At 37.0% G+C, this 25,617-nt stretch overlaps 3 pseudogenes; 2 read left to right on the forward strand and 1 right to left on the reverse strand.

Annotated features, from left to right (window-relative positions):
- Nucleotides 1-1,061, reverse strand: part of LOC107808009 (late blight resistance protein R1-A-like) — an 89,318-nt pseudogene extending 88,257 nt beyond the window's left edge.
- A 2,895-nt stretch (nucleotides 1,062-3,956) lies between these two features.
- On the forward strand, nucleotides 3,957-5,236 carry LOC107795419 (late blight resistance protein R1-A-like; annotated as a pseudogene).
- Nucleotides 5,237-9,988: 4,752 nt separating this feature from the next.
- Nucleotides 9,989-20,639, forward strand: LOC107824740 (putative late blight resistance protein homolog R1B-16; annotated as a pseudogene).
- Nucleotides 20,640-25,617: the final 4,978 nt, after the last annotated feature.

The raw sequence follows: 25,617 nt of genomic DNA on the forward strand, positions 1-25,617 counted from the left end.
ATGTACTTTTCTTGAGACAACTTTAAGGTTCCTTCCGACCTGTTTCTGCTAATCCTCATCCCAAGCATTTGCTTAGCTGGTCCTAAGTCTTTCATTTCAAACTCCTACGCCAGTTGTTGCTTAACCAAGTTGATCTCATTTATGCTAGATCCTGCAATTAGCATATCATCAACGTACAACAATAAAATGATATAGGATTCATCAAATTTTTTGATATAACAGCAATGGTCCATCTCACATCGTGTGAAACTATTTTTATGCATGAATCCATCATATTTCTTGTACCATTGTCGGGGAGCTTGTTTGAAACCATACAAACTCTTTTTCAACTTACACACAAGGTTTTATTTACCAGAAACTTGAAAACCTTCAGGCTGCTTCATGTAGATGCCTTCTTCAAGGTCACCATGCAAGAAACCAGTTTTAACATCTAGCTGCTCCAAATACAAATTTTCTGCAACTACGATACTTAGCACCAACCTGATAGTAGTTAATTTGACTACAGGAGAGAATATCTCAATGTAGTTAATTCCTTCCTTCTGCTGAAAGCCTTTTACTACTAATCGTGCTTTGTATCTCTTCTTACCATCATGCTCTTCCTTGACTCTGTACACCCACTTGTTCTGCAATGCCTTCTTTCCTTTTGGTAACTCTGTAAGTATCCATGTTTTATTCTTTTGAAGAGAATTCATCTCTTCTTTCATGGCTAGCTTCCATTTATCAGAGTCTATCACCTGCATTGCTTCAACAAAATGCTCTGGTTCTGCAGCATCAGTAAGAAGTTAATAGTGAAGAGAGAGAGTTAACCTATCTGGAGCATTCGTGACTCTTTTAGATCTCCTCAATGTAGGTTCATGAGTAACAGAATCTGAATTTGATTCAGGTCCTGATTCCAGATTTGGTTCTGGATTTGATTCTATCTCTGGTTCCGCTTCAGGTTCGGCTTCTAGTTCTTCTTCAAATTCGGCTTCTGGTTCTTCATCTTCAATTTCAGAATCAGTTGTAATCCCTCTAGCTACTTCATTTTCTGAGATTTCTTCTAACTCAACTGTTTTATACATTGTCTGTTTGTTGGTGTTGGTTGGTTCTACTTCAAGTTTGTCCTTGTACATCACATTTTCATTAAATGCGCTTGTACATCACATTTTCATTAAATGCGACATTCCTGTGTCTTAGGGTCTTTCTATTTTGATCATCCCAAACCTGATAACCAAAATTATCATCACCATAGCCAATAAAGAAACATTTCTTTGCTTTAGGATCAAGCTTATCTCTATCATTAGAGTTTACATGCACATAAGCAACACAACCAAAAAATTTCAGATGTGAGAGAGTTACCTCCTTTTCTGTCCATACCTCCTCAGGAATTTCAAAATTCAGCGGTACAGAGGGTCCCCTGTTTATGAGGTAAGCTGTCGTGTTAACAGCCTTAGCCCAAAAATACTTCGGCAATCCAGAATGTATTCTCATACTTCTGGCTCGTTCATTCAGGGTTCTGTTCATCCTCTCAGCAACACCATTTTGTTCCGGTGTTCCAGGAATTGTCTTGATCATTCTGATCTCATTCTCCGAGCAAAATGCTTTGAACTCTTGGCTATCATACTCTCCTCCATTGTCAGACTTCAGACATTTTAACTTTAGATTTATCTGATTTTCAACTTCAGCTTTCCATCTTTTAAAGGTAACAAATACATCAGATTTATTTTTCAGAAAATAAACTCATACCTTTCTTGTGGAATCATCAATGAAAGTGACATAATAGCGTGAGCCTCCTAGAGAAGTTACAGGAGTTGGTCCCCACACATCTATATGCACTAGTTTCAGCTTCTCTTTCTTTGGCGTCCTTCCCACCTTTGAGAAACTAACTCTCTTTTGTTTCCCGTAAATGCAATCTTCGCACAAACCTAATTCAACATGTTTTAGGTTTGACAACTTCTTTTTGGATGCCAAAAGTTTCATTCCCTTCTCACTCATATGCCCGAGCCTCCGGTGCCACAATGTTGTATCACGACCATGATCAACTGTTGCTATAGTATCTCTTTCTATTGCAGTTGCATACAGTGTTCCCCTTTTGAAGCCTCGTGCCACAACCAAATTCCCTTTGGTTATCTTCCACGATCCGTTGCCGAATGTTGTTGTATATTCTTCATCGTCAATCTGTCCCATAGATATCAGATTTTTCTTGAGGCCGGGAACATGTCGTACATTTTGCAATTTCCATAGCATCCCTTGTGAAGTCTTTATATGAACTTCACCTTTTCCGGCAATGTCGAGAGGTTCGCCGTCTACTAGATAAACTTTCCCAAATTTTCCAGCAATATAATTATGCAATAATTCTTTGCATGATGTAGAGTGAAAGGATGCACCTGAGTCCAGAATCCAAGATTCGACTGGACTGTCTGCACAATAAATTAGTGCATCACCGACTTGTTCAGCAATTACATTTGCTAAATTTTCTTCCTTCTTCTTCTTTGGTTCTCTACATTGACTATTGTAGTGACCCTTTTTATCGTAATTCCAACAAGTAATGTCCTTGCAATTTTTGGATTGCCCTCTTCTCCTTGACTTTGATCTGCCACGACCATAAATCTATCCTCTTTGGTTGATTCTCCCCCTGCTTTCGGTACTAAAAGCAGATCCTGGGGAATCACTTGATTCTCTTCGGCGAATATCTTCGTTTAGAACCAAGTCTCTAATATCATTCAATTTGAGTTTGGTACTTCCTGATGAACTGCTAACTGCAGTTACTGTTGCAGACCAACTCTCCGTTAGAGATGATAGTATAATCAACGCCCTGATTTCGTCATCAATTGTTATATTAACAGAACTTAACTGAGTTAATATTGTATTAAACTCATTGATATGTTCCGTGACTGATCCACCTTCTGTCATTTTTAAGTTGAACAATCGATGCATCAAATAGACTTTATTTGAAGTAGATGGCTTCTCATACATATTTGATAACGCCTTCATCAGGCCTGTAGTGGTCTTCTCGTTAATGATGTTAAACGCCACATTTCGTGTTAGCGTCAAACGAATCACACCAAGAGCTTGGCGATCTAATAGATCCCAATCCGCTTTGGACATAGTCTCCGGTTTCACCTCGGTCAGAGGTAAATGTAATTTTTTCTGGTACAAATAGTCCTCTATTTGCATTTTCCAGAATCCAAAATCTTTGCCATTGAACTTGTCAATCTTAACCTTTCCTTCTTCCGATGCCATTTTTCATAAAAACAATTTATGTGAATAGTGCTTGTGAATAGTAACGATGATCAATAGTGTCGCACTATTCTTGTGAATAGTACCTGCACCAATACTGTACTTTTCTACTAGAATTACACTGTCTTTGCTCTGATACCAGTTGTTGGGAAACGTATCAAGATAATAGAAGGAAAAGGATATTTAGGAGAGAAACAATAAATTGCACAAGACAAGACAAGACAAGATTTACGTGGTTCGGCAATTTTTGCCTACTCCACGGCCACACAAAGAATAGCTCTTTATTAATTGAAGAGAGAAAGAAGAAGTTTTGGGATGTTCTACAAATGAAAATGTAGACCCCTATTTATAAGCATTTGAATGCCCTGCCGAGGTAAGCGCTTACATCATAAGAATGCCGATGTAAGCGCTTACATCATAAGAAGGCTGAGGTAAGCGCTTACATCACAAGAATGTCGATGTAAGCGCTTATATCATATTTTCATCTCTTTTTGATTTTTCTTTCTTTTGTTTTGTCTACTTTCACATACAACAATAGGTTTGGTCCTATCACATACATACAACATATCGTTAGCGGGTTCAAAAATAATGCTCTCGTCACATGCATACAACAAACAAATAATGCTGGTTGTAATTGATGCACCAGAAGTTAAATATTTGTGGAATATTAGTAATTTAATGCTGAGCAAGAGGAAACAAGGGTGAAGAAAAAAGGATGTGTGAAGCCATCTGATTTATACCTCAACTGCTCTTCTTCTTAATTTGATTCCCTTGCGCGCAGTTTAAGTTCATAACAGTTTAATTCTTTTGTCTCAACTTCTGAGAGTGATGGCTTTAGACGAAGATTTGTCTAAAATGAAAGATGAGATCCTTACAATACTGCCAGATGTCGATTGCGATGTTACAAAGGATCGATTGAACTTCTTTGTGTGGGAGTTAAATTTTCTGGATAGTTTTCTCTGTTTGCGGAGTTTTGCCTTCGCAGGTGAATGCGGCATGCTACATGTCATTCAGAAATACAAGAAATTTGGAAGAGGTTGCATGCTATTATCGACGGCCCAGATCCAGAAGCCTACACTAAGGAGTTCCTTACTACATCCTGAAAGGATGAGTTCATTGATTCAAATACTGATCCCTTCACCTTTCATGTCCCAACAGAAGTTTGGAAGATTAAGCTGGAATTCAGAGCTAAATACTCCTTTCCGAAAATATCATCGATATCACTTCCAGCCAACAAGGATGATGATATTCCTACCCCCAAATTTGTGATGGAATTCATCGATGATGTTCTAAAGATTCTTGGTGATCTAGTGAAAATTGATGATCCATGTTCGCTACTTTATGTTGGCAGACTTAAGGAACAAATTGAAGATGTTTTTAAGGAGTTGAAGTTACTGAGACTCTTTATCTGCTTTGTTTCTAACAAATGCATAGAGCCACAAAGCCAACATTCTTTCTTCACTCACGCTTTAATTGAGGCTGTTCATACAGCAATGGTTGCATGGTTGAATTTGCCAATTCATGGAAATGAAACTCAAGACTTGTCTCCTAGTGAGGTGAATGTTTTGTTTTCTGATCTCCTGAAAATGAAGATTAAGCCCATTCAGCCAGGCATTCACAAAATATATATTGATGTCCTGCTAGCTTTGAAGTCGACAATACAACCTGCAGGATTGCATCCCAATATTCAAAATAAGCTTGTGGCTGACTGTGGCATTGTGGAGAATCCCACACACAATTTGATGGAGATTGTTCCGGAAGCAAAATGTATATAGTGTGAATAAGTCACAACTACTATACCAAAAATTATGACAGCCACCAAATAATAAATAAGTCAATAAAGCAATAACAAAGGGAACACCAGAATTTACGAGGTTCGGTTAATTTTGCCTACTCCTCGGACACAACCAATATTTTATTTCACTCCAAAAATACAAGTGAAATAATACTAAAGAGAGAAGATACAAATGCCTTAAACAGATGAGAAGGCAAATGAGAGGTGTGTTTAAATCCTAAATATTAGGCCTTCTTTTATAGGGGGGAAATCCCCCCAGACTCAAGAGCCCACCGATGTGGGACAAAGAATTTGCCAAACTTCAACAAATCTCCACCTTGGCAAAATTTCATATCTTCAATTTTCTCTCAATAACAAATTTCAAATTTTTGATTGTGTCTAAATCTTCAATCTTCAGTGTTCAACAATGTTGATCAAATCCAAACAATGTTGAAACTTGATCGCAGTCACCACCTTTGTCAGCATATCAGCAGGATTCTCCGTAGTATGAATTTTCTTCACCGTGACTCCTCCTTCTTCTATGATTTCTCGTACGAAATGATACCGAACATCAATATGCTTCGTCCTTGCATGATAAACTTGGTTCTTCGCTAATTGAATAGCACTTTGACTATCACAAAAAATTGTGATACCTTTTTGTTCAACACCAAGCTCCTTTAGCAATCCTTGAAGCCAAATTGCCTCCTTCACAGCCTCTGTAATAGCCATATACTCTGCCTCTGTTGTAGACAAAGCAACTGTTGACTGCAAAGTAGACTTCCAACTAACTGGTGCCTTTGCAAAAGTAAACACATAACTAGTGGTTCATCTTCGTTTGTCTAGATCACCCGCAAAATCTGAATCACAATATCCAACTACAGACTGATTGTCTTCCTGCTCAAAAACTAACCCGACATCTACAGTATTATGAATATACCGTAGAATCCACTTCATAGCTTGTCAATGCTCCTTTCCTGGATTATGCATATATCTGCTAATAACTCCAACAGCTTGTGAAATGTCAGGTCTCGTACAGACCATTGCATACATCAAGCTACCAACAGCATTTGCGTATGGTACCTTTGACATATACTCTCGTTCAGTTTCATCCTTTGGTGACATAGTAGTACTCAGCTTAAAATGGGGAGCAAGTGGAGTACTAACTGGTTTAGTCTTGTCATCTATGCCAAAACGTTGTAGTACTCTCTTCAAATATTCTTTCTGAGATAAACAGAGTTTCTTTGAACGTCTATCTCTTATTATCTCCATGCCAAGAATTTTCTTTGCCTCACCCAGATCCTTCATCTCGAACTCCTTCTTCAGTTGAATCTTCAACTTATCAATTTCTTCTGAATTCTTGGAAGCTATCAACATATCATCAACATATAGGAGAAGATATACAAAGGAACCATCTTTAAGCTTGCGCAAATACACACAATGATCGTATTTGCTTCTCTTGTACCCTTGCCGCAACATAAACTCGTCAAATTGCTTGTACCATTTTCTGGAAGATTGTTTCAATCCGTACAACGATTTTTCAAGTTTGCATACCATATTTTCTTTTCCAGGAACTTTAATCCTTCTGGCTGAGTCATGTAGATTTCCTCCTCCAAGTTTCCATGTAAAAACGCAGTTTTTACATCCATCTGAACTAGTTCCAAATCCAATTGTGCTACCAAAGCCAACATAATTCTAATAGAGGAATGTTTTACAACTGGAGAAAACACTTCATTGTAATCAATTCTCTCCTTTTGAGCATATCCTTTGGCCACCAATCTTGCTTTGTAGCGAACATCTACTTGGTTAGGAAATCCTTCTTTCTTTGCAAATACCCATTTGCACCCAATTGCTTTCTTTCCCTTCGGGAGATTGGTCAATCTCCATGTATGATTCTGATGAAGGGACTGTATTTCATCATTCATGGCAATCCTCCACTTATCTTCTTCTGAACTTTGGACAGCGTCTTTATAAGTGGTAGGAACATCATCAACTACAATTGAGGTTGCACAAGCAACCGTCTCTATGAGAATAACATGTTTCGTTATTGTTCTTTTTGGCTTGTTGGTTGCTATTGATTCAAGTTGTTGTTGAGGTTCCTGAGTTGGAATCTCCTCTACTGGCTCTCCTTCCAGAGGGTAATCTTCATTAGTTTCCTCCTCTACTTCTTGTGTAGGAAAAATAAATTTTCCCTCAAACTCCACCTGCTTAGAAGCACCTTCATTTTGTTTGGTATCTTCTGTTACCTTATTTACCATAGCAGATTCATCAAAGGTAACATCCCTGCTGAATATTACTTTCTTTTTCATAGGATACCATAAGCGATATCCTTTGACTCCAGAAGTAATTCCCATAAAAATAGCCTTCTTTGCCCTTGGATCCAATTTTGACTCTGTCACATGATAATATGCAGTTGAGCCAAACACGTGCAAAGAGTCATAATCTACAGCAGTCTTTCCATACCATTTTTCAAATGGTGTCTTGCCATCAACAACAGCAGATGGTAAGTGATTAATGAGGTGGCATACATATGTAACTGCCTCAGCCCAAAATTCTTTTCTCAAGCCAGCATTGGACAACATACACCGTACCTTCTCCAGCAAGGTTCGGTTCATACGTTCTGCCACTCCATTCTGTTGTGGTGTATGTCTGACAGTGAAGTGTCGGATGATGCCATCATTTTCACAGACCTTATTGAAATGATCATTTTTGTATTCACCTCCATTGTCTGTGCGAATACACTTGATCCTCTTGCCTAATTGATTCTCCACCATCGTCTTCCATTTGAGAAAAATTGCCAACACTTCATCTTTGTTCTTCATTGTATACACCCACACTCTTCGGGAAAAATCATCAACAAAGGTTACAAAATAGTGTTTCCCACCCAATGAAGGTGTTTTGGAAGGACCCCAAACATCAGAGTATACATAATCCAAAATGCCTTTAGTATTATGGATCGTTGTACCAAATTTAACCCTTGTCTGTTTCCTTTTGACACAATGCTCACAATACTCCCAGTTGCAAGGCTTTACTCCTTTTAACAATCCTTGATCTGATAGAGTTTTCAAGGATTTTCCTCCAGCATGTCCCAAGCGCATGTGTCATAGCTTGGTTGCTTCTGCCTCTTTGTCGTCACTGGATGTCACTGTCGCTGTCCCAATAACTGTACTGCCACGATAGCGGTACATATTATTGTTCTTCCGCTTAGCCTTCATTACCACTAGTGCACCGGAGCATACTCTCATCACTCCATTTTCTGCAATGATTTTGAACCCTTTTGATTCTAGGGCTCCCACAGAGATGAGATTCTTCTTCAAGTCCGGTACATATCGAACATCTGTTAATGTTTTGATCATTCCATCATGGTTCCTTAATTGTATTGAACCAATTCCATATGAGGTAAGAGGGCTGTTGTCCATTGTGTGGATGACTCCATATTTTCCATCTTGAAAATCCATGAACCAGTCCATGTTGGGACACATATGATAGCTACAAGCCGAGTCCATCAACCATATGTCTGATGATGTTGATGACTCTGTTGTAACTAATGAGAAGTCTGAATCATCACAATCAGCTACATTTGAATCCATAATGGCCTTTCCATTGTTATGTTTGGCCTTATTCTTCAACTTCAGACAGTCTTTCTTCTAGTGCCCTTTTTCTCGACAAAAGGCACATTCATCTTTACTGGGTCTGGATCTTGACTTGGATCTTCCCTTCTTTGTCCTCGTTTGATTTTGAGTACGACCCCTCATAAATAGTGCTTCTCCTTCTCCGCCCTTCTGTTTTTCTCGCTTTCTTTATTCATAGCTGTACAAAGCCGAACAAACTTCTCTAAGAGAAACTTCGTCATTTCCATGGAGTAGATTAGTTTCAAGGTGCTCATACTCATCAGGAAGTGACGCCAACAACATCAAGGCCAAGTCACCATCATCATAAGTTGTATCCATATTTTGCAAATCTGTGACCAACTTATTGAAACTGATGATATGTTCATTCATCGTGGTACCAGGAACATAGGTGAAGTGAAACAGTCTCTTCTTCATGTATAATTTATTTTGACTATTTTTCTTCAAAAATTTATCCTCCAGTGCTTTCCATAATTTACTTGCAGAAGTTTCCTTTGTGTATGGATATTTCTGCTCTCTAGCAAGATAGGATCGAATGGTACCGCAAGCAACACGGTTGAGAATCTTCCAATCTTCTTCTCCAATAACATCTGATTTCTTTTCTTCAATGGCCAGATCTAGCCCTTGTTGAAAAAGGACATCTAGAACCTCGTCTTGCCATATCCCAAAATGTCCAGACTTGTCAAATATTTCTACTGCAAATTTTGCATTTGACACAATTCTTGTCATAATCGAAGATGCCAATGATGACGTATTGTTGACATTTGATGTAGATTCTTCTTGTTTATTGTCTCCCATCCTTGACACAAATATTATTTAATAGCTGACGACACAAATCAAGATTATTTCCTTTCTGATGTAGAAGATCAGACTAAGCTGCAACTACAGAGCATACTCAGACAGAACCTTAACTCAGTTACCAAGATAAATTTTTTCTGATGTGGAAGATCAGACTATGCTGCAACCACAGAGCATACTTAGACAGTACATTGGCTCTGATACCAATTGTTGCGAAAGCCAAATGAATATAGTGTGAATAAGTCACAACTACTATACCAAAAATTATGAAAGCCACCAAATAATAAATAAGACAATAAAACAACAATAAAAGGAACACCAGAATTTACGAGGTTCGGCTAATTTTGCCTACTCCTCGGACACAACCAATATTTTATTCCACTCCAAAAATACAAGTGAAATAATACTAAAGAGAGAAGATACAAATGCCTTAAGAAGATAAGAAGGCAAATGAGAGGTGTGTTTAAATCCTAAACAATAGGCCTTCTTTTACAGGGGGAAAATCCCCCCAAACTCAAGATCCCACCGATGTGGGACAAAAAATTTGCCAAACTTCAACATTCTCAAAGATATGGAGAAGAACGAAGAATCTTGGGAAAAGATGGCTGAGAATTTAGGTTCTCATTCACGGTGACTCAAAGGGCATTATTGAACAAAGTCATCCGAATTTGCCCTAGCATATCAGGTCTTGCTTCCTTTATTTTGGAGCATTTTTGGAGGACAAAGTGATTAAAACTTCAAAGTTAACAAGATTATGGATCTCAGAAGGATTTGTAATAAGTTGTGGAGGCAAGAGGTTGGAGGATATAGCAGAAGGTTACTTGGAGAATCTTATCGGACGAAATCTTGTAATGGTTGCTCAGAAGTCCAATTTAGATGGTAAGGTCAAAGAGTGTCACCTTCATGATGTATTGCTTGACTTCTGCAAGGAAAGAGCATCTGAGGAGAATCTTCTACTATGGATAAAATGGTAATATGATAATTAATTATACTTTATTTATTCAATCTTTCAAGTTCTCCAAGTTATATTTGAGAATTAATGATATGATTTTACTAATATATATATTTACAGCGATCAAGTATATAAGTTATATTTGGGATTCAATGTTATGGTTTTGCTAATTTATATATTCGATAGGGATCAGAGTGCCAATCCTTTTTCCTATGTTTACTCTCACAAGCAGCATGCTCAACGTCGTTTGGCCTTTTCTGAAGTGGATAATCTTGTAGACTGGAGCTCGTCTTGCTCACTTGTTGGCTCTGTACTTTTCAAGAATGAAGCAGCAGACTTGTACCCTCGTGGCTTACCCGCACATGCTTTGGCGATTTCACGCATTTTACAGAATTTCAAGTTCCTAAAAGTGTTGGATTTGGAGCACTACGTTGTTATTGATTCTTTCCCAAGCTATCTAGTTTACTTGAGATATTTCTCTGCACAAATTGATCAGACGTCAATTCCTTTATTCATATCCAAACTCTGGAACCTTGAAACTCTGATATTAAAATGTCGTAAATGAGAGTATACAACTCTGCTACTACCCATTACAGTTTGGGAGATGGTTAAATTAAGACATCTGCATATTTCTAAGTTCGGTATGTATGAAGAAGAATTACTTGAGAACTCTGCAGAACTTTATGATCTGGAAACTTTTTCTGCTCCATATTTTTCTTCTGTCGAGAATGCGGAATTGATGTTGAGAAAAACACCTAATCTGATAAGTTCAGCTGCTGCCAACTACCAATTCTAGAAGTCCACCATTGTTGAAGCCACCAACCCATTCTAGAAGCCACCATTGTTGAAGCCTCCATTGTTGAATGAAGAATTCAACCACCAACCACCTTCTTTAAGGCTATAAATAGAGCCTTATGTTTTACACAGAAACATCAATCCAGAGAGATTGAAATACAATCCAGGAAGAGATTGTGAGAACAAAAAGAGAGTTTGGTGAGGTTTTTTGTAGAGAGAAATTCTTGGTGTAAATTCTCTATAATTCTATTCTTGTGAAATAGAGTTGTTTTTCCTCCCAAATAATCTTCATATTGATCCGAGAATCACAACAAGTGGTATCAGAGCCTTCGATTCTGTGTTCATCGAGAAATATTGGAACACTGAAAATTTCAACCCGGATTTACGTTTTTCGAAAACGTGATCTTCGGTGTGTTTTGATCATTTCATTAGATTCCTTGCGTCGATACGAATTCAACGCAATTTTCCGGAGGCCAAACAAAGCTAAAACGAAGAAGTTATGGCAATTTTTTTTCTTCTGCCCAAGGAAGAAGATGATGAATAGTAACTGCCCAGTCAGTGCCACATCAGCATCCAGTCAGCACCACATCATCATCCAGTCAGAGCCACGTCAGCATCCAGTCAGTGCACGTCAGCATCCAGTCATCGCCACGTCAGCATCCAGTCATCGCCACGTCAGCATCCAGTCATCATAAAAATTTTAGAAATTTATGAAATAACCCCTGAAGTTACTGAAATTATAAATCTGCCCCACAAGTTCAGTATATTTTCGATTTAACCCCAAAAGTTTGGTGTAAATTTTGAAAATTTTCTGGAGGCCCTATTTTGACCCAAGAAGAGTCAATCCTACCATTTTTCACCATTCCGGACGTGTTGGTGAGTTCCGTTTGGTGAGATTCTGCTCCAAAATTTTGACCAAGCCATTTTAAAGACATAATAGAAGAGTCATCATCATCTGGAGCTATGATAAAGCTTACTGCCACAAATTACACATTGTGGAGACCTCGGATGGAAGATCTCCTCAGTTGTAAAGATTTGTTTGATCCCATAGAAGCAAAGGGTAGGAACCCCGATTCCACCAAAGAAGAAGAGTGGAAGAAATTAAACAGAAAAACTATCGGTCAAATTCGACAATGGATTGATGATAGCGTTTTTCATCATGTTGCACAAGAGACAGATGCGTATGCCCTCTGGGTGAAGTTAGAAGGGATGTATCAAGCCAAGACCGCTAGGAACAAAGCCTTGTTGATGAGGCGTTTGGTAAATTTGAAGTTAAAGCACGGAACTTCAGTTGCCGAGCATACCAGTGAGTTTCAGAGCTTGATAAATCAATTATCGTCTGTTGACATGCCGCTCGGGGATGAGATGCAAGCCCTACTACTTCTTAGTTCTCTTCCTGATAGTTGGGAGACGCTGGTAGTCTCTCTCAGTAATTCAGCTCCTAGTGGAAATCTGACCATGTCTATGGTTAAAGATGCCTTATTTAATGAAGAAGCCAGAAGAAAGGACATCGATCATGGTGAGTCGCATGCCCTTATTACAGAAAGAGGGAGACAATAAGAAAGAAGTCAAGATAAGAGGAGAGGCACAAGCAAGAGTAGGGGAAAATCCACGGATGGTAGGAAGTCATCATATGCGTGCTACCACTGTGGAATAAAGGGTCATTTAAAGAAGAACTGCAGAAAATTGCATAAGGAGAAGGAGCAGTTGAAGCAAAAGGATGGAGATGCATTAGTCACTACCCACGGAGAGGTAGCCATTTGTTCCATCCAAGAAGAGGCATGCCTTCACGTCTCAAGTCAAGAAGAAAACGAATGGGTGGTAGATACTGCAGCATCATACCATGCCACATCCAGAAAAGATTTCTTCACAACATACAAAGCAGGAGACTTTGGAGTAGTGAAGATGGGGAACACTTCTTCCTGTGAGATAGTTGGAATTGGTGATATCAAAATACAAACAAATATCGGGAGTACAATGATATTGAAGGATGTCCGTCATGTGCCAGATCTTCGTCTAAACCTAATATCAGGTATAGCTCTTGACAAACAGGGCTATGAAAGTTATTTCGGAAAAGGCACATGGAAATTGCTGAAAGGGGTTATGATTCTCGCTCGAGGACATATTTGTGGCAACTTATATAAAACTCATGTGAAGTTATGTTCAGACAGCCTCAATGTTATGGAAAAAGAGGCGTCTCAAAACCTGTGGCACCAGAGACTCGGTCACATGAGTGAAAAGGGGATATCAATTCTAACGAAAAAGCAGCTTATCGGAATGGACAAGAATGTTGCTTTAGAGCCTTGTAATCATTGCTTATTCGGAAAGCAACATAGAGTCTCTTTTACATTTTCTTCAACCAGAAAATCAGAGTTACTCAGTCTGGTACACTCTGATATTTGTGGTCCCATGGAGGAGAAGTCACTTGGCGGCAATAGGTATTTTCTGACTTTCATTGATGATGCTTCTCGAAAGGTGTGGGTGTACTTCTTAAAGACAAAGGACCAGGCTTTTGATTATTTCAAGATATTTCATGCCATGGTAGAGCGTGAAACGGGAAAGAAATTAAAATGCCTTCGCTCAGATAATGGAGGCGAGTATACTTCCAAGGAGTTCGATTCCTATTGCAAGAGACAAGGGATTCGACATGAAAAGACGGTCCCACGCACCCCACAACACAATGGAGTAGCCGAGAGAATGAACCGGACAATTATGGAAAAAGTCAGAAGTATGATCAGTATGGCAAAGCTGCCTAAGCCATTCTGGGGAGAAGTTGTTCGCGCCGCTTGTTACCTAATCAACCGGTCACCATCAGCCCCGTTGAATTTTGAGGTTCCAGAGAAAATATGGTCGGGTAAGAATCCCTCATATTCTCACTTAAGGGTATTCGGTTGTTTAGCACATGCACATGTATCCAAGGAGCTCAGGAAGAAGCTTGATGGTAGAACTATACCATGTATCTTCATAGGCTATGGAGATGAAGAATTTGGGTATAGATTATGGGATCCAATACAGAAGATGGTGATCAGAAGTAGGGATGTTGTATTCCACGAAAACCAGACAATTGAAGACATTGAAAAGCCCACAATGTCTTATGAAAGAGGTTCCAGTGCCCAAAAAGTTGGTCCAGATCCACTACCATTGCAGTTTGACACAAATAGCATGGGGGAGCATGAAACAGTACCAGAAGCAGAACAGGAGGATGTTTGGAAGGGGGAGGCACAAACCCCTCAGGAAACTACAGAACCATCACAGGGGAACGATGATGGTACACATCCTGAAGCTAATAATCAACAACCTCGTCGATCTGAACGAGGTCAGATTCCATCAACTCGATACCCAGAAACCGAGTATATTCTACTTTCTGAAGATGGAGAACCAGAGAGTTTCCATGAAGCTATATCTCATACGGATAAAGAAAAATGGCTGCAAGCAATGACCGAAGAGATGAACTCTTTACAGAAAAACAACACTTATGAGATTGTGAAACTTCCACAAGGAAAGAAGGTACTGAAGAATAAATGGGTATTCAAGTTGAAGAAAGATGGCAGCGGAAAGGTGGTGAAGCACAAAGCCCGGTTAGTAGTCAAAGGATTCCTACAGAAAAAGGGAATTGACTTTGATGAAATATTTTCACCAGTTGTAAAATTGACTTCAATCCGCATCATCCTTGGATTGGTAGCCAGTTTGAATTTGGAGCTTGAACAAATGGATGTCAAGACAGCATTTCTTCATGGTGATCTAAATGAAGAAATCTATATGGAGCAGCCAGAAGGTTTTGAGGTTTCAGGAAAAGAAAACCTCGTCTATAAGCTTACGAAAAGTTTATATGGCCTAAAGCAAGCACCGAGGCAGTGGTACAAAAGGTTTGACTCATTTATGGTAAGTCAAGGATATAAAAGGACTGTTGCAGATCAGTGTGTTTACATTCAGAGATTTTCGGATGGCAATTTTGTTGTACTTCTACTTTATGTAGACGACATGTTGATCGTCGGACAAGATGCAACAAAAATTAGACAGTTGAAGAAAGAACTCTCTAAGTCCTTTGAAATGAAAGACTTAGGTCCAGCTCAACATATTTTGGGATTGCAGATAACTCGAGATAGGAGAAACAAGAAGTTATGGCTATCTCAAGAAAATTACATTGAACGGGTGATCAAACGGTTCAATATGAGTAATGCCAAACCGGTAGGTGTCCCTTTGGCAAATCACTTCAAGTTGAGCAAGAGTTTGTGCCCCTCATCCAAGAAAGAGATTGAGGAGATGTCTACAATTCCATATTCTTCAGCAGTTGGAAGCCTGATGTATGCCATGGTTTGCACGAGGCCAGATATCGCACATGCGGTAGGTGTGGTAAGTCGTTTTCTTTCTAACCCTGGAAAGAAACATTGGGAGGCAGTTAAGTGGATTTTCAGGTATCTTAAAGGTACTTCAAAATCAAGTCTGTGCTTTGGGGGAGTTGATCCAGTCTTGGAAGGCTATACAGATTCAGATATGGCCGGAGATCCTGATGGAAGAAAATCAACCTCAGGATATGTTTATACTTTTGCAGGGGGGCTGTGCCATGGCAGTCAAGATTGCAGAAGTGTGTTGCACTATCCACAACTGAAGTAGAGTATATTGTTGTAGCGGAAGCTGGAAAAGAAATGTTGTGGCTAAAGCGGTTTCTCCAAGAACTAGGGATAAATCAAACAGAGTATAAGATACATTGTGATAGTCAAAGTGCAATTGATTTAAGCAAAAACTCAATGTATCATTCTCGGACAAAGCACATCGACATTCGCTATCACTGGATACGCGAGGTGATGAATCAACAACTGTTGAAACTAGTGAAGATCCATACGAAGGAGAATCCAGCAGACATGTTAACAAAGGTGGTCACTCAAGAAAAGTTAGAGCTGTGCAGAGACATAGTTGGAATAACTTTCAAATAGTAGCTGCGTTGGAATGCAGCTGAAGGGGGAGAATTGATAAGTTCAGCTGCTGCCAACTACCAATTCTAGAAGCCCACCATTGTTGAAGCCACCAACCCATTCTAGAAGCCACCATTGTTGAAGCCTCCATTGTTGAATGAAGAATTCAACCACCAACCACCTTCTTTAAGGCTATAAATAGAGCCTTATGTTTTACACAGAAACATCAATCCAGAGAGATTGAAATACAATCCAGGAAGAGATTGTGAGAACAAAAAGAGAGTTTGGTGAGGTTTTTTGTAGAGAGAAATTCTTGGTGTAAATTCTCTATAATTCTATTCTTGTGAAATAGAGTTATTTTTCCTCCCAAATAATCTTCATATTGATCCGAGAATCACAACATAATCTTCGAAAACTGAGTTGTGAAGTCGAGGGTGAGTTAAGCGATGGGTACCATATATTGGATTTTCCAACACGACTTGAGATACTACGGATTTATAAAGTACGATATTCCAGTGAGAACATACCCTTTTGTATATCTGCCCCAAATCTCAAAAGCTTGACAATATCTGGATTTCGCCTGAATCCTCAAAACTTATCAGCAATTGCTCAGCTTCAGAACCTTCAGGTACTCAAACTTTACTATGTTAGATTTGGCTATCCTAGTAAATGGAAGGTGAACAATGGCGAGTTCCCTCAGCTCAAAGTCTTGAAACTACAAAGACATTGTCCCCTTGAAGAATGGACTGTCGCGGATGATGCATTTCCTAACCTTGAACAGCTGTTTCTGGATAGTTGTCGATCACTTAAGGAGATCCCTTCTAGTTTAGGGGACATCTCTTCCCTTAAGTACATTGAGGTAACGGAATGCAACGAATCTGTTGCCAAGTCAGCCAGGGAAATCCGAGAAACACAAGTTGAAGATTATCAAAATGCCGATTTCAAGCTCTTCATGTGGAAGAATAATTCAGGTACACTACTGAGAAAATACATCTGTATTCAGTCTCATTACAAACTCTATAAACTGCAGATGAATGTTTTCCAGATGATGATTTTGCAGATGATTTCTAAGGCGGGGTGGAGGAGCTGGCTATTGGAAGCTGGGACCTAAACTTGGAGACATGTCCGAATGGATTTGATTTCTTGGCTCATTACAAAACGAGTCTATTACTCAAATGGTCACTTAACTATTTCAAATTATCTTCCAAAGTCACTTTTCTTTCGTTTGTAACAACAAAGTCACTTAACTATGCCTATTGCACTCACAAGGTCACTCAACTAGATTTTTCAAATTTTGAATTGCCAAACACCTATTTTACCCTCTAAATTATAAACATTTATCTTCTTTTTATTTTTTTGAACTTTTTAATATTATAATTTTTTTCCTTTTTAATTTACATTATGGACTTGCCTATAGAATAAATAAATATTATTTATAAATTAAAAAAATAAAAAGTATTTAAGCATATATAATGCTGAATAACAAAATAATGAGCATAGTAAAAATTAGAATAGTTTGTTAGTAATAATAATTTTAGTATTAACAACAAAAATTTAAAAATTTATTCACACAATTCGGAATGAAAGAAAATAAAGGTTGTAAAATATATATTCCATGCACGTAATATAAAAATAATTATTTAAATAATGGTACTTTTATAATATACATTATATATTCTTGAAAATTATACTCAATTATATTATATATATTCGCTGCACGACTTAATATAACATATTTTACCCTATACAGATAGTCTCCCTACTTTTCGGTGACATAAACTTTGTGTCGTCTGAAAGTTAAAAAATAAATAAAAAGAAGATAAATATTTACTTAGCGGGTAAAATATGTATTTGGCAATCCAAAATTTGGAAAATCTAGTTGAGTAACCTTAGGCATAGTTCAGCGACTTTGTTATTATAAACTAAAGAAAAGTGACTTTAGAAGATAATTTGGGATAGTTGAACGACCATTTGAGTAATTGAGGTTCAAGATAACAACAAAAGAAATTATTTCTGACACAATCAAACAACAGATTTCAAACAAAGAACCTACAGAAAAGTCCTTCTACCTCTTCATATTGATTTTCAGGATCTTGCTCAGAAATACCGCATAACTTCTCGAGTCACGTTACATACATTGTATTCCTAGCGAATGCTCTAAATTTGAATTCATACAATCGTTTGTTGGCATTATTGTATCCTAAAGACAATTTCCAGGAACTTTTAATTTCTTGTGCATCAAATTAAGGTTGTATTGTGGCCCGGGCCCGGACCAATCGGGCCGGCCAACGGGCCTGGGCTTGAGGCGGGCCGGGCCGAGGCGGTCACGTGCCAAACGGTCCCAATGTGTGGAACCGGCCCACGGCGGTCCTAAGCCCACATGGTCCCGGGCTAAATGGGCCGGGCCCGCGGGCCTAAACGGGTCTAACGGGCTTTTTTCGTTTCAGGCTGTATTGTGGTCCGGGCCCGGGCCAAACGGGCCTGGGCTTCAGGCGGGCCGGGATGAGGCGGTCCCGGGCCAAACGGTCCCAATGTGTGGAACCGGTCCACGGTGGTCCTAAGCCCACATGGTCCTGGGCTAAATGGGTCGGGCCCGCGGGCCTAACGGGCTTTTTTGTTTCGGGCTATCTTTTTATTTTTTTTATCTAAGGCACTTTCTTGTAAACTATATATGTATATACTAGTATAAATTGCTTATATATAGCTATATAAATATATATAGTATATATAGTATGTATAGTATGTATATATAAGGGTGTATTATGTGTATATATAATTATATATATATATATATATATATATATATATATATATATATATATATATATATATATATATATATATATATATATATATATATACATATATATACCCGGGCTAAATGGGCCGGGCCTAACAGGCTTTTTTCGTTCCGGGCTATTTTTTTAAATTTTTTTTATTTAAGGCACTTTCTTGTAAACTATATATGTATATACTAGTATAAATTGCTTATATATAGCTATATAAATATATATAGTATATATAGTATGTATAGTATGTATATATAAGGGTGTATTATGTGTATATATAATTATATATTGCCTTATGTAATATATATTGCCTTATATATATGTATGTATATATATATATAGTTTATATGTATTAGATATATAATATATATACTATATCAAATTTAAACACAAAATAAATTGCAAAGAAATATTCAAGGGAATGTCTTATATATTTTACTATTACGACATTAACAAAGAATGACAATATCTTTGTTAGTCTTCCTCCCCCCAATGGAATGAGCACAACAAGGTATTAATACCACCATTAAAAGGAAAAAAACTAAGGAAGATGTGCCAAAATACAAGTTACATGTTACACTACTACAAAAAAGACCTTTAGCGGCAATACAAAACGGCTTTAGCGGCAATAGCCGCTAAATCTTTTACCAGCCATTAGGGTTTTGCCGCTGATGTTGGGGTCGGCAAAGCCTTTAGCGGCGTTTCTCGCAAAAGCTGGTAAAGGGTATGGTTTATTGCCGCTAAAAATTATTATCTTTAATGGCAATTGTTTGCGGCAATTATAATGGCTACTAAATCCAATCCAAAACGGTCAACTATACCTCTTTAGCATCTATTTTTATAGCCGCTAAATTCAAACTAATTGCCGTTAAAGGTTCGCATTTCTAACGGCAATGGTTTGCGGCAATTATAGTGGCCACTAAATCCAATCCAAATAGCTAATTATACTTCTTTATCATCCATTCTTATAGCCGCTAACTTCAAAATAATCGCCGCTAAAAGTTCGCATCTCTAACGGCAATTGTTTGTGGCAATTATAATGGTTACTAAATCCAATCCAAACGGCTAGCTATACTTTTTTACCATCCATTTTTATAACCACTAAATTCAAAATGGTTGTCGCTAAAAGTTCGCATCTTTAATGGCAATTATTCTATTGCAATTAAAAAGGCAATACTATCCCTTCTTAAACATCTTAGTTTGCCCTTTAGAGTCCATTTTAATAGTTAATATGTTTAACTAAATTGCCGCTAATAATCAATAGCTTTAAAAGCCATAAGCGATAATAGCAATAATTTGGCCACAATTAATAATATATAGTTACTACATTTGTATAGAATATGACCCAAATAATAAAATATATTAATATTAATTAAAAAAATATAATATATCTCATAAAATCTTAACAAACAAAAGAAAGTAGTAATCAAAAATATTAATATCACAGTAACTTAAAACATAAAAATATATTGTTTGGACTAAATAGCAATGTCATCATTGTAATAATCCAGAATGATGGTCTTTAAATGATTTCCGCAACTTTTCATCATTTTGAAATCTTCCAACCGCTAAATCATCGAACATCATACTGTATGACCTGAAATTATAAAATAATTGTGTTAAAGGTTAAAGTATATACATGAAGTGCTGAAATAAGAGACTAGTGTTATAGCTAACAATGTAGATTTTATAGCTACCAGTGCATTTTCTTTTGCAGGAACAAATGAATTTCATTCTTTCTCACAGATTCCTAGTGCTGGAAGGAGCTACTAAACCTAGACAAGTCAAAATCCTAATCTAAGGATTAGAATTTCTAAAAGAAGATCACAGATTGAGAATTCAGGGTGAGGGCATTTACACGACATGTGGAGCACCACATGAAAGGAAGATCTTAACTCGAAAGCTAAATGTTCACTGCCAGATATCTCATCACTCCACTGAGATACTCAGATTCAGAAGGAGAAGAACCTAAGAACATTTGGGAAAATTTGGAAATCATATGAGCAAACCAATTGTGCAGTGTCCGAGCACTCTTAAACCATTCAGCTAAATCATGCAACTGAAGCAACTATACAAGAACCAAATAAATTAGTCCCAAATTGTAGCTCAACAAACCAGTTTGCTAGAAACTTTAAACAATGCAGAATAGAACAGACTTATAGTTATTAACTTCCCGGAGTAGCCACAAAAGTGCAGAAAGTCTTATTGTCAAAGCAAGCAAGAAGCCAAAATTCCTTTATAGTTTTGGTCAGCCCAAAATGTGCAGAAATTTCAGCTTCAAGCTGTGCAAAATTGCTGTCAAATACTACTCAAATCTTGATCACAAACAGCTGAACATTAGGCTTTTCAGAAGCTGCAAAAACTGGGCAGAAACTTCCAACAGAAACAAAAATTGAATTCAGCAAACAGAGGCCCTATCTAGCTGACACTTTGTGATATTAATTCATATGAGCAAACCAGTTGTGCAGTGTCCGAGCACTCTTAAACTGTTCAGTTGTGTAGTGTCAGTTTTAGAAGAGCTCGTATTTCTTCCTTGCCATTCTAAGGAAACAGTACTCTTCTTATAGTTCTAATATCTAAAAGGCTATCATGTTTCATCACCAGAATCAATTTAGTTTGTTTTCTTCCTGATGTCTCATTGTATAAATTACACTTCTGAAATATGAATTTTCTACTTACGGACTTCTTTTGGAATTTTCTTTTTCTAATGAAGTAAAACTTGCACTTATGGGCTGAGGTATAGTAGTAATTCATAGGCTTCCTTTTATATGACACTATCTGACATGCTAAAGCAATTTCTTTTTCCAAATATGTCAACCAAATGGCTCTTTGCCCCAACCTATTTTTCTAGTAAATTACCAACAACCCCGACAACTTCCATAACATACGGCAAACACGGTAGATAACTCACTATCATCTTTAAGAATGACATATCAACTTTTTGAGGAGTCATAGGAGCAAAGCTAGAAATAGAGTAGCTGGTAGCTTTTGGGACGGAAATTAAACAAGACTGATTCACCAAAGAAGATGAAGAAGATCCTGCGAAGGTGGCCCTGGAAGTTGAAAAGCTTGTGCTATTTCTATTGAACATGAGAGGAAGTTGTTCTTCGAAAGGGATAATTGCATAACTTACATGTACTGTCTAATAGCTCACCTAATTTGTACTCTTAAGTGTTCATTGCTCGTTATATGGCAGCAAACAACTAAACAAATAAGAACGAAATCAAATTGTCAAACTCTTTACCCACGTGTATATCTTTTTAGTAAACTCTTCACCCACGTGTTTTGTCAATCTAAATCTACAGAATAAGTTGTGGCCTATTGAGTCAATAAATCAGAATGACCATTAATATTGTTCTTGTTCCAAGGGACAATACACGAAAATGCTTTAATCTAGCATGTTATCATGTCACTCATAGGATCTGTAAAGTAATCAAATTAGGAAGGAGGAAAGAGAAGAAAATTGACAACAGAAGACATACTCTACAACACCCTTTCCCTAACTAAAAGTAGAAAACAAACTCACAATTACTACAACAAAATGCCTCTAGTAGAAAGTTGAAAAAGTAGTTCCAAACTGGTTCAAGAAAGCTGGTACAAGACTGGTGCACAGCTGGTAACCAAACTTAGTTCAAACACTTGGAGATTAATTGCCGAACTCAAAACAATCCACACTTTACTAAGATACTGTAGTGGTGCAAATTAAGAAATATCTGCTGAAGAACTAAATAGCCTGAACTCAACAACTACCTACTGAAGCATGAAACAGTCTAATGAGTAATAGAATTAGTTAGGGAATTGACTCCTCCACTGTTCTATGTACAAAATGCATGTGACATGAATTATAAGCCCAAATACAACAACAAATTAATAAAAATCGAAGGAGGAAAACTCAAACAATAGTGACAAAGGACAAAGATGAGTAGTACCATGAGAAGGTTGAGCATTTTCAGCAGCACTATGTATTCTTGATGTTTGTGGTACTCGTTCATGTCCACTTTTGGCATCGGGAATCTAATAAATATTAACATGTTAGATTACAATACTTTTATATGATTATAATTTCATTTAAAATACCTAAAGTTTATGAAATGGAGTTACCTGTTCACCTAAGGTGACATTGCTACTTTGAGTCATAGATGCATTAGGAGCATAATTGCGCATTAATTATCTCATTTGGAGTAATTCTGATTGCATATTCTCCTGATTTTGTTTCATAATATTCATTTCTTCATTTCGTTTCTTCTTTAACTCGATCATATGTTGTTGTAACCTTTGTATAACCTCATTAGAAGAATCATCTGCAGCAATATTTCCTAAGGAAGACCTACTACCCCCACAGAACAAAAGGAGTTGGACCAAGTCCTAAACCACGAACATACTCACTTTTTTCATTTCCCAACACCTGGGAATACACACGCCTTCCCAAGCAACGTTACAAGGAGGTTGCTCAGTAGATCTCTCACTATTGCTCATCCTTTCATTTATCATTTCCTGACCATAGAATACACAATAAATCCATTTTGGAATTCATGAATAGGAAAAAATACATATTGTTTGACGTAGTCATCAAACCAAAAAAAAAAGAATAAATCTTACGATTGTCTTGACAAAATCATCAACCGGTGGCCTACCATCCTTACTTTTTTATGAGTTAATAGTACAATTTCTGCTCGTGTAGGCACTATCCCGTTTACAGCCTAATACAATAAAAATGATATCATATATGCATAACAAGAAAAGCTTAAAATATTATAGTTTGTAGTTTTTACAGGTTCACCTGCTCATTCATCAAGGTGGCAATACTTTTTGATCCTCCTGTATGAGGCATCGTTTGCTTGGCCCTATTGTTTCTATTTGCTTGCGTACGTCTCTGTCATTGAAATATTAAAATGATATCTTATAAATTTTAAACAAAAATTGAGCATACCTAAAATCAAAATGCTTTAAAAATGTGCAGACTAGGAGAATTTTCAAGGTTGATACCTTAGCTTTATCAGAAAGCCAATAAGAGACAAGATCACTCCATTGATCCCTCGGCATACGACTTGGTCTATTTTTTAGTAAAGCGTCTTTAGTCTTATATTTTTGCGCATATTCACCCTTTAAATTGCACTTGAAATTCAACAACATGACAATACAGGTGGGCAGACAATGCTATGATTTTTGGACAAGCAATACACGTGATCAGATAATTAATCTCAGTATCCATAAACTGTGTAACACCTCCAAATGCATCATGTATCATTCCTCGCATATCGTCGCCCCTTAGAGTTGACTGGTTGCAGTTATTTTCTCTAGCATTGTTTGATCTCGTTAGAGATTTCCCATGACAAAACCAAGTATCATATGACGGTATAATATCATTAACCACAAGATGATCATATGATGTAGCCCGATTTACTTGATGGATAATCACACAGTCCATACAAGGACATGCAATTTTTCTCCAGGTTTTTTTCCAGAAAAGGCATGATTTAAAAAATCATCTACTCCATCCAAATATTTTATACTAACTCTATCACAATACATCTATCTTTTATTTCTAAGATTGTCCATGACGTTCAAGAATATTCCTTTCTTTTCTGTAATTACTGCAAGAGCTACATATTTGTTAGTAAAAAGGAGAAATTAATCAAAAAGGTAGTTCAAAATAAAATAACCATCCTATTAGTAGGTAATTCCATAGCTCAAAGATATCATTTTAACAATTGAAACTATCAAACATAAATCTATTAAAACTATCTTTTTAACAATTAAACTATTAAACAGTTAAACTATTTTAACAATTGATTCATAAATCTTTTAAGAATAGAATTATTAAAGTTATATTTTATAGAAGAACCATATATCATATATTTAAAATTATCAAAACTTACTACTCATATTTGTTGAATATCCAGATATATACTCCATTTTTACCAATTTGTTTTTAGCTTTTTTGTTTATTGGGCGCCAATTTAACTAGTTCTAAAGCTAAATGGAATATAAGTTAGTTTATATATTAAAAGTATACAAAGCCTAATATAATTGTGATGAAATCATCCATCTAAAGTTTAAGTTAAAGACTACTTAAACTAAACATGACAAGAAAGAGATAGAGTAAATAAACTTGAAAAATTTAATAGATTATGCAAAGCCTAAAAGGGTGTGAACTTTTTTAACAATAAGACGATGATTGCAGTGATATGGGGCTACTACATAGGGGGCTCAATCGATATGGAATATTTTGTTATTTATAAACAGATCATAGTCATCATAGAATAAACATGTAAATGAGAAAGAAATCTAGCCAAAGATAACTTGCCAATTTTCAATATATTGGTTCATAAAATTTTTAAAAATGGAATTATTAAACTTATAAATTATAGAAATTTTAAGGCTGGACATTATGACTATAACTAACAAGAAACTAATGGGTACTGACTGTCGAATGATTCTATATATTGCAAACAACCCAAGTTGTTTCTTAACAAACGAATGAATTACTGTGGTTGGCAGTCCTATTGGCTTTTGAGCTTTTAGATGGTGAAAAGTAGCTTTAGAAAACATACAGAGGAACCAATTCACAAAATAATACCAGAACAGAGGAGGAAACAATTCAATCAATCGACTATCAATCTAACAGCAGCCAGATATCACAAATGACTTAGCAAAAACATAAAAAGCTATACTTTCACAAATTATTACTAAGTTGTTGTTCAACAGCCCTTGGCATATCGCTCTTCTTCGTCGAACATGTTCCACGATA

This window comes from Nicotiana tabacum, chromosome 20, assembly GCF_000715075.1.
Source record: "Nicotiana tabacum cultivar K326 chromosome 20, ASM71507v2, whole genome shotgun sequence".
In the NCBI taxonomy this organism is placed as follows: domain Eukaryota; kingdom Viridiplantae; phylum Streptophyta; class Magnoliopsida; order Solanales; family Solanaceae; genus Nicotiana; species Nicotiana tabacum.